At 40.1% G+C, this 10,613-nt stretch overlaps 1 pseudogene; it reads right to left on the bottom strand.

The window, feature by feature from the left end:
- Positions 1-366: 366 nt before the first annotated feature.
- LOC122810780 lies at positions 367-2,114 on the bottom strand (annotated as a pseudogene).
- Between the last annotated feature and the right edge of the window lie 8,499 nt (positions 2,115-10,613).

The following is a 10,613-nucleotide window of genomic DNA, read 5'->3' as shown; positions in this document are numbered from 1 at the left end:
TAACTTTAATAGACACGTATATAAAAAACAAAAACAATGCAGCAAAATTAAGACTTTGTTACATTCAGAAGATATAGCTGGCAGATGCAGTCTAACTTTGGAGTCGCAGCTTCATTCCAGAGTGCAGAGTACACGTTTAAAATCAATTCATATTAATCATCAATCAAATCCATTCAATTCCATACAGAGCACAGAAGATCAACATTTAGGAGTGCTCCAGAACTTGTGGTAAAAACCTTAAAAATTTCTAATTTGTAGCACCCTTTGCATGCTACATGGTACACAGAACTGTTCCAGTATGCTTTAATTAGTGCTAAGTTTGTTTTAGCTGCCGCTCCTCTGCCTTTTGTTATGTCAGTAATCACTCTATTTCTGCTCTAATGTCTGTAGGCTGTCCTTCAGTGTTATATTCTCAAGCAGCATATCTTCTAAGACAGCCTGCAATTTTCTGTTTATCTCTAAAGACAACTCTAAAGTCCACTGTCTCCTGGATGTGATGTATAAAGGGATGCCATGATTCCTCTGTGTCTGCTCAAATGAGCCTTGGTAAAATCAGAGGCTTCTGATGTAAGAGTGCCAGATTCCTCTCATAAAATGTAACTCTGTATGAGTTTTGTTTTTCTTCTGATTTCATCCACAAACTGCTTAATATGATCTTCCAAAAATTCTATCTTTTCATTTTTGCATGCCTGTGCTTTTTGGAGTCGCACTATTCTTTCAATCAGAACAGCCTTGTCTACTTCTGGGAAGTTGTCTGCAACAATGGAAGAGCTGGTGTTCTCAGGAGAATGATTATCATTGCTACTCCTTGCATTGAGAGACCCTGACGAGCTGGAACGACTAACCATGCTGCTTGCCTCTGTCATAGTTGCCATTTTCCATCTGTTCTAATTTTTTTTGTGCATGTTGAAGCTGTTTAGTCAAATCATTGCCATTTGCTGCATGCTTTCGTTTTTGTGTGACAAGGTCATCTTTAAGTTCTATTATACGGGTGTTCTGTTCTAGTTCTTTCTGCTTCAATGCAAGCTCAGTCTGTAGGGCCTTGACTTCCTTGTACCACAGCTGTTCCACTTCTTATAGCCTACTTCTCAGTGCAGAACTGGCCTGTTCCAGTTCTATAAGCTGCTGTTCCAACTCTCTGCTCCTGAATTTAAGTTCGTCAACTTGGTTTTGCAGTGTATTGGTCTCTAATTGAAGTTGAGCATTCTTGCTGGTCATTTTTTCTGTAAATCCCAACAGCTCAGATTCACATTTCCGACTGCCTTCAATGTCCTTCTGCAGATCACTAATCAAAGAATTTCAGCTATCCACCTCTTCCTTCAGCGAGTTTACTTCTCGTTCATATCTTTCCTGTTGTTTTTGTAAATAATCTATAACCTTTACACGATCCAACAAATACTGAATTTCTGCTTTCTGGCGGTTAATAATTTCTTTGTAGTTTGATAACTCATCCTCTGCTCTCAAACGTTCTTCTTCTAGACACTTTACCTTTGTTCTTAAAGTCTTCAGCTCATCCATACCTTCTTTAAAAGTCCTTTTTAGATCTTCTAGCTCTTTTAGTTTAGCCTGGTGAATCTCCAGCTGTGATTTTTCTTCCTGTTGTTGTTTTTCTAGTTCTCGTTTTGTTTGGCGCAATTTGACATCTAACTCGTTTGATTTTATTTCTTCTGACTCTTGATAGGCTTTTATCATTTCTTGGCAGTTTTTCTAATTTGGTCTGATTCTTCTTTTGCCTGGGTAAGTTTAGCAAGAGTTTCTTTCAGTTTGTCCTTGGATTCCTTATGTGAATCCATTTCTGTTTTCAACTTGTTTTGGGCCCATTTTACTTTGATGACATGGGAACTGATTTCCTCCTTCATTTTTTCAATTTCTTTGTTTAGCTTACTTGCTTAGTATCCTTTATTTCGTAAAGTTGTTGTAATCGTCCTTTCCTGAAAAATTCGCTGTAGCCTGCTGGCTTGTTTTTCTATTTCTTTATTTGCTTCCCTGAGCTTTTTATCAAGCAATTCTTTCTTTTTGCGAAGATCCAGGGCCTCTTTCTCTCCACGAACATACTTCATTATCATACTTTCTTTCTCCTGATGAGCCTCTTCACATTTGTTTGCCTTGTCCATACAGAAAGCTTTGTAGTTAATGAATGATATATGTAAAAATATGCTTATGAATTTTAATGTACTTGCACATTTTTCTGTCTTCATTAGTGCCTTAATAATTACCAAATGAACTCCACCTTGAGATGTCTTTTCTCTTTAAAGCATTGTACCTATGTATGACATGTCTTACCTTATCAGGTGTTCAAAAAAAATGTATATGCTAGTCTAACAATGTTTAAGTGATCTTTCTTGAGTTTTTCTCCCTGGACCTGTGCTAAAAAGGGGCTTGTACCCAAATGGACCTTCCCAGAAAACAAACAAACAAACAAAAACATTTTACTTAAGTAAAGTAGCAGCTGCTTCTTTCCTTATCATTGTGATGTCTCTTGTTAGTTGACTTCAGCATCGGCAGCTTGCAGTTTTTATAAGTTCATAGGTTCATAGGTAGGTACTAGGCTATCTGCCCGAGGGCATTTATAAGCCTAGCCAGAGTGTGTCGACTTTCACCTCCCCATTGATTAATTAACTGATCCCCTGTCAAGCAGAGCCAATGAAGTGATCCCAGGGGTGTATTTTCTGTTACCCATCCACTCGTCATGGTTTCTCTTGAAGAGTGTTAGTGAGGGGCTCTGCCTGATGTAATTTGGCATTTTGTTCCAAAGCATGGGGAGTCTCTGTGACAGAAATCTATCCCTCCAGCATGTTCTGTTTATTGTTGTAGAGAGGTTTAGCTCACGAGAGTGCGTGGCTCGCAATGACTTGGATTTCTTTAGGTGGAGTATGTCCATCAATTCTGAGTTGAACATGGCTTTTTAAGTTAGGCAGAGATTACCTCTGAGTAAGCGATATGCCACTGAGTACAGCCGGAGTTTTTTCAGTTGGACTGCATAGGACATATGTTTGAGGCCAGTAATCCTCTTGGTGAGGTACTTTTGTGGTCTTTCCAGCTGTTGGAAGTGTCTTGTGAGGTACATCTCAAATAGGGCATTGTACTGTATGATGGGTTTAATGAGTGATGAGTAGTGGGGCACTATAACCTCTTTATTTCTAGATATGAACCCTTTAGTAATTAGATGGGCCACATAGAAGGATTTTCTAACTACTTTGTCAATATGATTGTCAAAGGAGAGATTACTATCTACCTGGGTCCCCAGATCTCTTATTACCTCTTCTGAATTAAGGGGGCTGCCACCTATGTGGTAATTCGTGGGTGTTTTGTTTTCCCAAATGGGATGACTATGCATTTTTTGGCATTTAGCTTGAGGCCATGACTTTGACACCAGGTGTCCGTCTCAGTAAGGCCCGTTAGGAGGATGTCCGTGTCAGCCAGAGAGTCAATTATGGCTCCCAGTTTACAGTCATCGGCGAACTTGGTTAGCCATAGTCCTCCTGTGTTTGCCTGTACTTCTGAGAAGTATATGCCAAACAGTAGAGGTCCCAGGACCGAGCCTTGCGGGACATCACTTGTGACTGGTTTAGAGTTGGACCTGGAGACTGCTATTCTTACCATGTGAGTTCTGTCTGTACGCCAGTTGGCAAGCCATCTCGTGGCATTGGGGTTTATTTTCAGGCTGGTGAGTTTTTCTGTAATACCCAAGTGGGGAATGGTGTCGAAAGCCTTGGCGAGGTCAAGGTAGGCTGCGTGAACCACCTTTCCCTCGTCTATGGCCTTGGTGACTGTCTTGAAGAAGTCAACCAGGTTTAGTAGGCATAATCTGTCATTAACAAAGCCAAAATGGGTTGGGTCAAGTGTTTGGAGGTTCCCAATGTCTTTGTTAATGAGTTCCATGATGATGCACTCCATAGCCTTGCAGAGCAGGCTTATGGGGCGATAGTTACCAGGGTCAGTTGTGGCCCCTCCGTTGTGAAGAGGAATATCCATTGCTGTGTGCCATTCTATGGGCACATAGCTTGTGGAGAGGCTGAGGTTGAATAGCATGTTTAGGTGGGGGGGTTAGTTTGTTCTGTAGTTCATGCAAGACGCAGCCTGGGACACCATCTGGTCCCATTGACGCTGTGTTTTTGGCTTTTGAAAGGGCTGTTTTCACCTGTGCTTCTGTGATTTTTGGGACACTACACTTTTCCAGTATTGTTGTGGGCCCTTTTGGAGGTGAGAGGGGGGTGAAGTTTGCACTAAATCTATCTGCCAGGATGTTGGCAATATCAGTAGGTTCAGTATATTTTGTGCTATTTTGCACTAGTTCAGTGCATATCTGTGAGTTGCCACTTAGATTCTTAACATAGCTAAAGAAGGCTTTGTGGTCATCTTTTGAATCCTTGACTATTTTTCTTTCAAAGTTAGCTTTGGATAATTTCATGAGGGACCTTAGTTTCTTACTGATACTGATCGGGGATGTCTTTCCTTCTTGGGATTTGCTTTTTTTCTGAACTAGTTTCCTCCTTCTGTTGTATAGCTTGTTTATTTCAGGGGTCCACCAAACTGGTTTCCTTCTCTTAGAGGAGTGAGTCTTGGTTTTGCTAGGGATGGCATGATCCATGCATCCTTGTAGGTGCTCATAGAGTGCATTTGTAAAGGTTTCTGCATCTTGGTCAGCATTATCCTTTAGCATGGGAGCTGTGAAACTTACCACCTATGTTTAAGTAAGGTGAAGTTTGATTTAGAAAAGGTTTTTACTGTGGTTTCCTTAGTTGGGGGTGGTGGTGGGGTGTGGACATCCAGAGTGATTAGTTTATGGTCTGATCTCACCAGTAATGGGTTGACCTCCGGTGTGGAACACCTGTCGCCCATGTTGGTGATGACCAGGTCCAATATGTTTTCACCTCTGGTAGGGGAGTTTACCAGCTGATCCAGGGCATTTGAGTTGATGAATTTCAGGAAGTGCTGGGCCTGGGAATTTGTACTAGAGTAGTTTTCCCAGTGAATGGTAAGGTAATTGAAATTGCCCAATATCAGGGTGTTTGGTAGGACATTCATGTTTTCCAGTTTCTCCAGAAAGGTGGAGTGGTGGTCCTGGGTCATGGAGGGTGATCTGTAGCAGGCCACAATTTGCATTGCAGATTTGCCCGATGTTAGTTGCACATGGATGATCTCAGAGGTATCATGCTGCGCTACTAACCTGGAGGTGTAGGTATCTTGATGAATATGGATATACCCCCTCCTTTGTGTTTTGGTCCATGTTCTGTGGCCAAAACGTGTGATATGAGTTGTAGCCCAGTAATGTTGGGGTGCTCTCTGCAGCCTTGAACCAGGTTTCAGTTACTGCACAGATGTTGACGTTCTCCATACTAAGGAGTGCTTCGAGCACGTGCATTTTGAGATTTAAACTCCTGGTGTTGAGTAGCATAATCCTCAGTTTTTTGTTAATTGTGCTGTTTATGGAGGTGGGTTTGACCTTTGAGCCTTGCCTAAAAAAGGCACTATGGGGGCAGTAAGAGCCTTGGCCAGTATTTGAAAGCCTAGGTGTGAGAGGTGCAAGCCATCTCTTGCGAAGCAATGCGGCTTGTCGAGCATGTCATCCCAGGCTGACAGACACTGGATCCCCTTTGAATGACACCAGAAGCTTAGCCAATTTTTGAAATTGATCATTTTTTATTTATACTGAGGTATCATTCTTGGTGAGGGCAGGATGCTACTCAGGGTCAGGATCATACCAGCCTAGGCTACATGATCAGAGAGCTCTTCCATGTCTCTTTTCATGTAGTCCAGGAAGGCACATCTCAGGTCATTCACACCAACATGAACAATGACAGAGTCATATTTATACTTGTTCTGGAGTGACCTGAGTGCTTGTATTAGGTGGCGGATTCTGGCTCCCGACAGGCAGCTAACAGTAACCTTCTGCTTGTCCAGCCTAGTGAGTAGGACGTCAGTGTGCCTGACTATAGAGTCACCTATTACTAGTGTGTTAGGTATGTTATTTCGTCTTAAGGGCTGTGATTGTGCATCACACTGATTTTGTGTTTTATGTGTTGTCCGGTTTATGACGGGAAGTGCAGGTTGTTTGGGTGTCTGCTTTGGAGGTCTCTGATGCTTTTGCAGGTTTTTATTTAGAGCCTCCAAGTATGATATTGTGTATTTATGTGTATTTTTTGCCAGTGCTGTTTTAGTAGGTCTGTGTGTGGCTGGAGTTGTGGTGCAAGTGTTAACCTTCTCCTCTTGACTGTCTGTTCTAGTCTTGGGTGGAGACAGCTTAGCTTCCAGTTTGGTTGTATAATTGCATCTCTCGCATATGTTAGTGTTTTGTGGTAGAGGGAGAGGGTTGTCTGTGTACATGAGGCAGTTGTAACATTGCCTCAGGATACCCAGATTCACCAGCTGGACTGGAGAGTGCACCTGAAGTTGCCCTTTGGTCATGCCTGAATAGTAGGGTGAGCTGCTTAGTCGCTTGGTTGGTGAGGGGTGAATAAAGAGCCTTGCCCTGCTGGGCAATCAGTGTCAGGGTATATTAGTGCTTGCTATTAGTTCTGAGCAAGTGCTGGGCTGTAAGATACTTTTTGAGTGCTTAGGTTGAGAGTTAGACTAGTTTCAAGGGAAAAACTGAAGAGGAGACTTAATAATAATAATTTAACCGTAGCTAACTGGCACTGCCTGGTGTGCAAAACCATGGAAACACGTTTTTTATAGTAGGGAAATGAAAGAGATAGAAATTAGCCCAAAATGGCCAATAAACTACTAACGTCTGGTCTGGAACCACTCCTCCATGGACAGATAGGTTGCTCAAAGCTCCCCTCTCTCACAGGTGAGCAGAGGAACTTCCTTCTATCCAAGTAAGGTATGGGAACTAGTATCACAGCCCTGAATTCAGCACTAGCCTGAAAACTGGACTATACTAGCTTAGAAAGGTGGGAAACAAGGATTGTTTTTTTTTTTTTTTGTTTCTTTGAAAAGATAAGACAAAAACTGTAAAAAATACACATAAAACAGCTTTAAACGAATACAAATGATCAGAAAAGGCTATCACGCTTTAGTGTGTAGCCTACAACAGTTAAACAAATTATTTAAACATTCAGCTATCACATAGTCAGCTATCACATTTTGGTTAGAGTTTATTAAAAAGGAAATGCTGTAGAATGCAGGATAACATACAAACTGAAACAAGGGCTGGTGACAGGAATGCATTTGTAGAAGTTGCACGACTTTCAATGCAGAAAACAGAAGCATGTTTTGAGTGTTGTTTTTACCATTTGCTGTGTTTGCCAGTTCTTTACAAGTGACCTGAGTCTGTACTTAAGATTATAGACTGTATATGGCCTTCCATGTTAGGCAGATTTGCAGAATTTTGTAACAAGGTGTAACCTGCTACATTCCAGAGCAAGGAGCAGATGCTTTCCTGAAAGCGTTAAAATCATAATTAAATGCTGCCACTTAATGAGGAAAAAGAAAATGGCTGCCATTGTTTTTACTTGTCTTTGCAAAGTGGCACTGTTTACTAAAGCACATAGTTATCTGTGGAGTTTTCTGTGGGTTACATAGTTATAACTTTATGGAGAATAATTTATTTAAGAGCCGTACATGATGATGTGGGTTTTAACTCCACATAGTTGTCATGAATTAGTAATATAATTGAGAGTTAATTTCTCTGATGAGCAAATTTTAAATGAACACATTGCCTTGGGTTATGACAAACAGCCACACCCAACCAGGCTCTACACTGTACAATGTAACGCCTAGCATCCCAGAAATTCATCTCTCTCTTTCTCACTCTCTTTTTCTCTCATGCTGTATTTTAGCTAAACCTACTGCATTCATACACACACACACACACACACACACACACACACACACACACACACACACACACACACACACACACACACACACATTTACACAATGCTTTCCAAAAGGAATAATAGTGCATTTATAAGGACTCTAACCCTTCCTGCTTTTTGGTAACTTGCTGCCACTAGCCAGGTCAGTCTTGCACACCAATATCTCAATTACAGTACATTGTCAAAATGAAGCAACCATACTTTTAGCTTTTGTCAGATATTGATAAACAGCCACTCTCATATAACTATGGATGCCAACAGTTATATTTCACCAGTTTCATGCAATTACCATTATATGCATTAATTAGCAGCCAGACACAAACATTTGACATTTAATATATCTTTTTCTTGTTTTGAGGTTAAGTATTTAAACAAGTATGTGCTTGCACAAAGAAATGTGAAATGAAGGTGTTTGAATAAATGGATGCATTAGGCAAACACTATCAGCTATCTAGATCTAACACTATATGAACCGAAGATCACTGTAATCCTTCTCAAAGTTGCAAAAAAATCATAAATTCCAGACATGTAAGCTCACTGATGCTTGAAGCAGGCAGTCTCTATTTTGAACTATAATTCAAAGAACACTTTAAGTAGAAAGCATAACATTCAGCTGATTAACTGACTGAAATAACTGAAAGGAAAAGCTGTACTCTAAACATAGAAGATAATGTCTCATTTCATCACAGCAGTTCCAGAGGGGGTGCCCTAGATTAAGGCAACACTGGGAGTCAGTGCAATCAAATCTCCCTTTTCTGCATTAGATAAAATAAGTCTTGATCTAACCTTCTGTGCTAGATCAGAAATTTAAATTCAGTATAGCCAGTGCAACCAAATCTCCCTTTTCTGCATTAGATAAAATAAGTCTTGATCTAACCTTCTGTACTAGAATAGAATTTGAAATCCAATCAACTTTCCCCCAAAGGTAAACCAGAAAGTTCCAATCCCAAATGAGGTAACAGATTTTCACAGCAAGTTTGTTTGGCTTTTCCCGGTTAGGGGTCAACAGAGCAGAACTCCAGTCTGCTAATGATTGGCAGTAGATTTTTTTATGGTGCCGAGTTGCCAGCCTGACGCCCAACCTTCAGTGAAAGCATGCCCATTCACGCATGTCTTTTGGAAGCCACTCGACCATGGGGAGGACATGCAGACTCCACACAGAAGGCACTCCAGCTGTGAATCGAACAGGAGAATCTCTTGCTGTGAGGCAACAATGCTACAGCTTGGCAAATGTGTGGGTATAAGAAACAGATGTACTTTCCAATGCTTTTCTATTTTTACAGAAAAGAGCAGTTCTTTGTTCTGAGCAACTTGGCACATTTTGTGTCTTTATTGCATCTTTTCTGAAAAAAAATATTTATTTTATTTATTTTTATTTATTTTACATTTATTAACCGGGAAATTCTGACTAGACTAGGTCCATTTTCAGTGGAGGCCCAGGGAGAAAAGCTCCAGATTGGTTATCAAATAATAATATATTTGTACAGAGTTGTAAAAACAAACAAGGTACATTATACATCAATCAGATATCCACATTGAACTTGCTGTATTGTTTTACTGACAAAATAGCTGCATGCTTTTTTTTCCTTTGATTGTTTCTGTTTACATTCAACCCAAAGCACCATAATTAAGCTGTACAATGCAGGATTTAAGCAATAACCGATGACATGGTGTGGTATATTGAAGATTTATCCGCATTTTTTGTGTTTTAATCATGAGGGTGAAGCCCGAGTGATTAAACAAAGGCAACCATGGGTAATCGTCAATATACCACAACCACAGAGTCAGTAATTGCTATTATACAATGACATTATTTAAGAAAAAAAAAACGTACTTTTCTTAAATAATGTCTTTGTATAACGGCGGATTACTGTTCTTCTGCCGGTTGTGGTATACTGCCTCTTTGTTTTGATGTACTGCACATGCGTATGGGACTTGCATTCCCACACATACCCGATACATCAATGCTTTGAAACAGAAGCAATAGAGAAATGAAAGTCTCCATTGCTCCGTTTTCTCTTTTTTTTTTAATTGTAAATAAAAAAAAAAGGTTTTGGTGCACTTTATACCAACGGAAAAAAATCCGGGCGACCGGACTTTTTTCCATTGGTATATTGTGGGACTTACAATGGGCACACTGGTTGGGCTGGGCCAATCAGCGTGCATGTTTTCAAATATTAATAGGGAGTCATTGTATAATCTGCATTATTGTATGATATAATCATTTGAGAGGCAGTATGAGGCATCTCGATAAGGCAAACCCTAGACAGTGTTATGATTATGCATTAGATCCAGAGTACCAAAATAAAAATATACATTTTCCCCAGAAATATAGCATCACATGTAAAAAATGCCAAGTTCCTGCTATTTAGTGTACACTAACATCATTTAAACATAATTCAAAGGCCAGATAATCTCTTAGCTGAGTACCAGTAGAACACATTTCAATCTGATGTCCAAAATGATCTTTTTAGAAATTTTGTAGGGACAAATATACAGTTTTCATGTGTCAGAAGTGTATTTGTTTATTTATTTATTTAATCTTACCTTTTGTTTTTTTGGCCAACAGATCAAGGAATTTCCTTCTCTTTTCTAGCACTAGATGGCACAAGAAGGCTATCGTACTTGGAGAATTTTAAGATGGCGGAAGGCTTAAACATAGTCAGTCACTGGAAAACTTCTGGAGAGAGAATGAGAAAGAGAGAGAGAGAGAGGGGAAATCAAAATTACTGAGTTGGAGAATGGAGGTCTGGTTAAAGAGGTTTTGGAGAATTTAGTGAATAATGGAGA

This window comes from Protopterus annectens, chromosome 9.part0 (assembly GCF_019279795.1).
Source record: "Protopterus annectens isolate FY-2018-M chromosome 9.part0, PAN1.0, whole genome shotgun sequence".
In the NCBI taxonomy this organism is placed as follows: domain Eukaryota; kingdom Metazoa; phylum Chordata; order Ceratodontiformes; family Protopteridae; genus Protopterus; species Protopterus annectens.
This window is presented reverse-complemented; position numbering and strand designations above follow the sequence as displayed.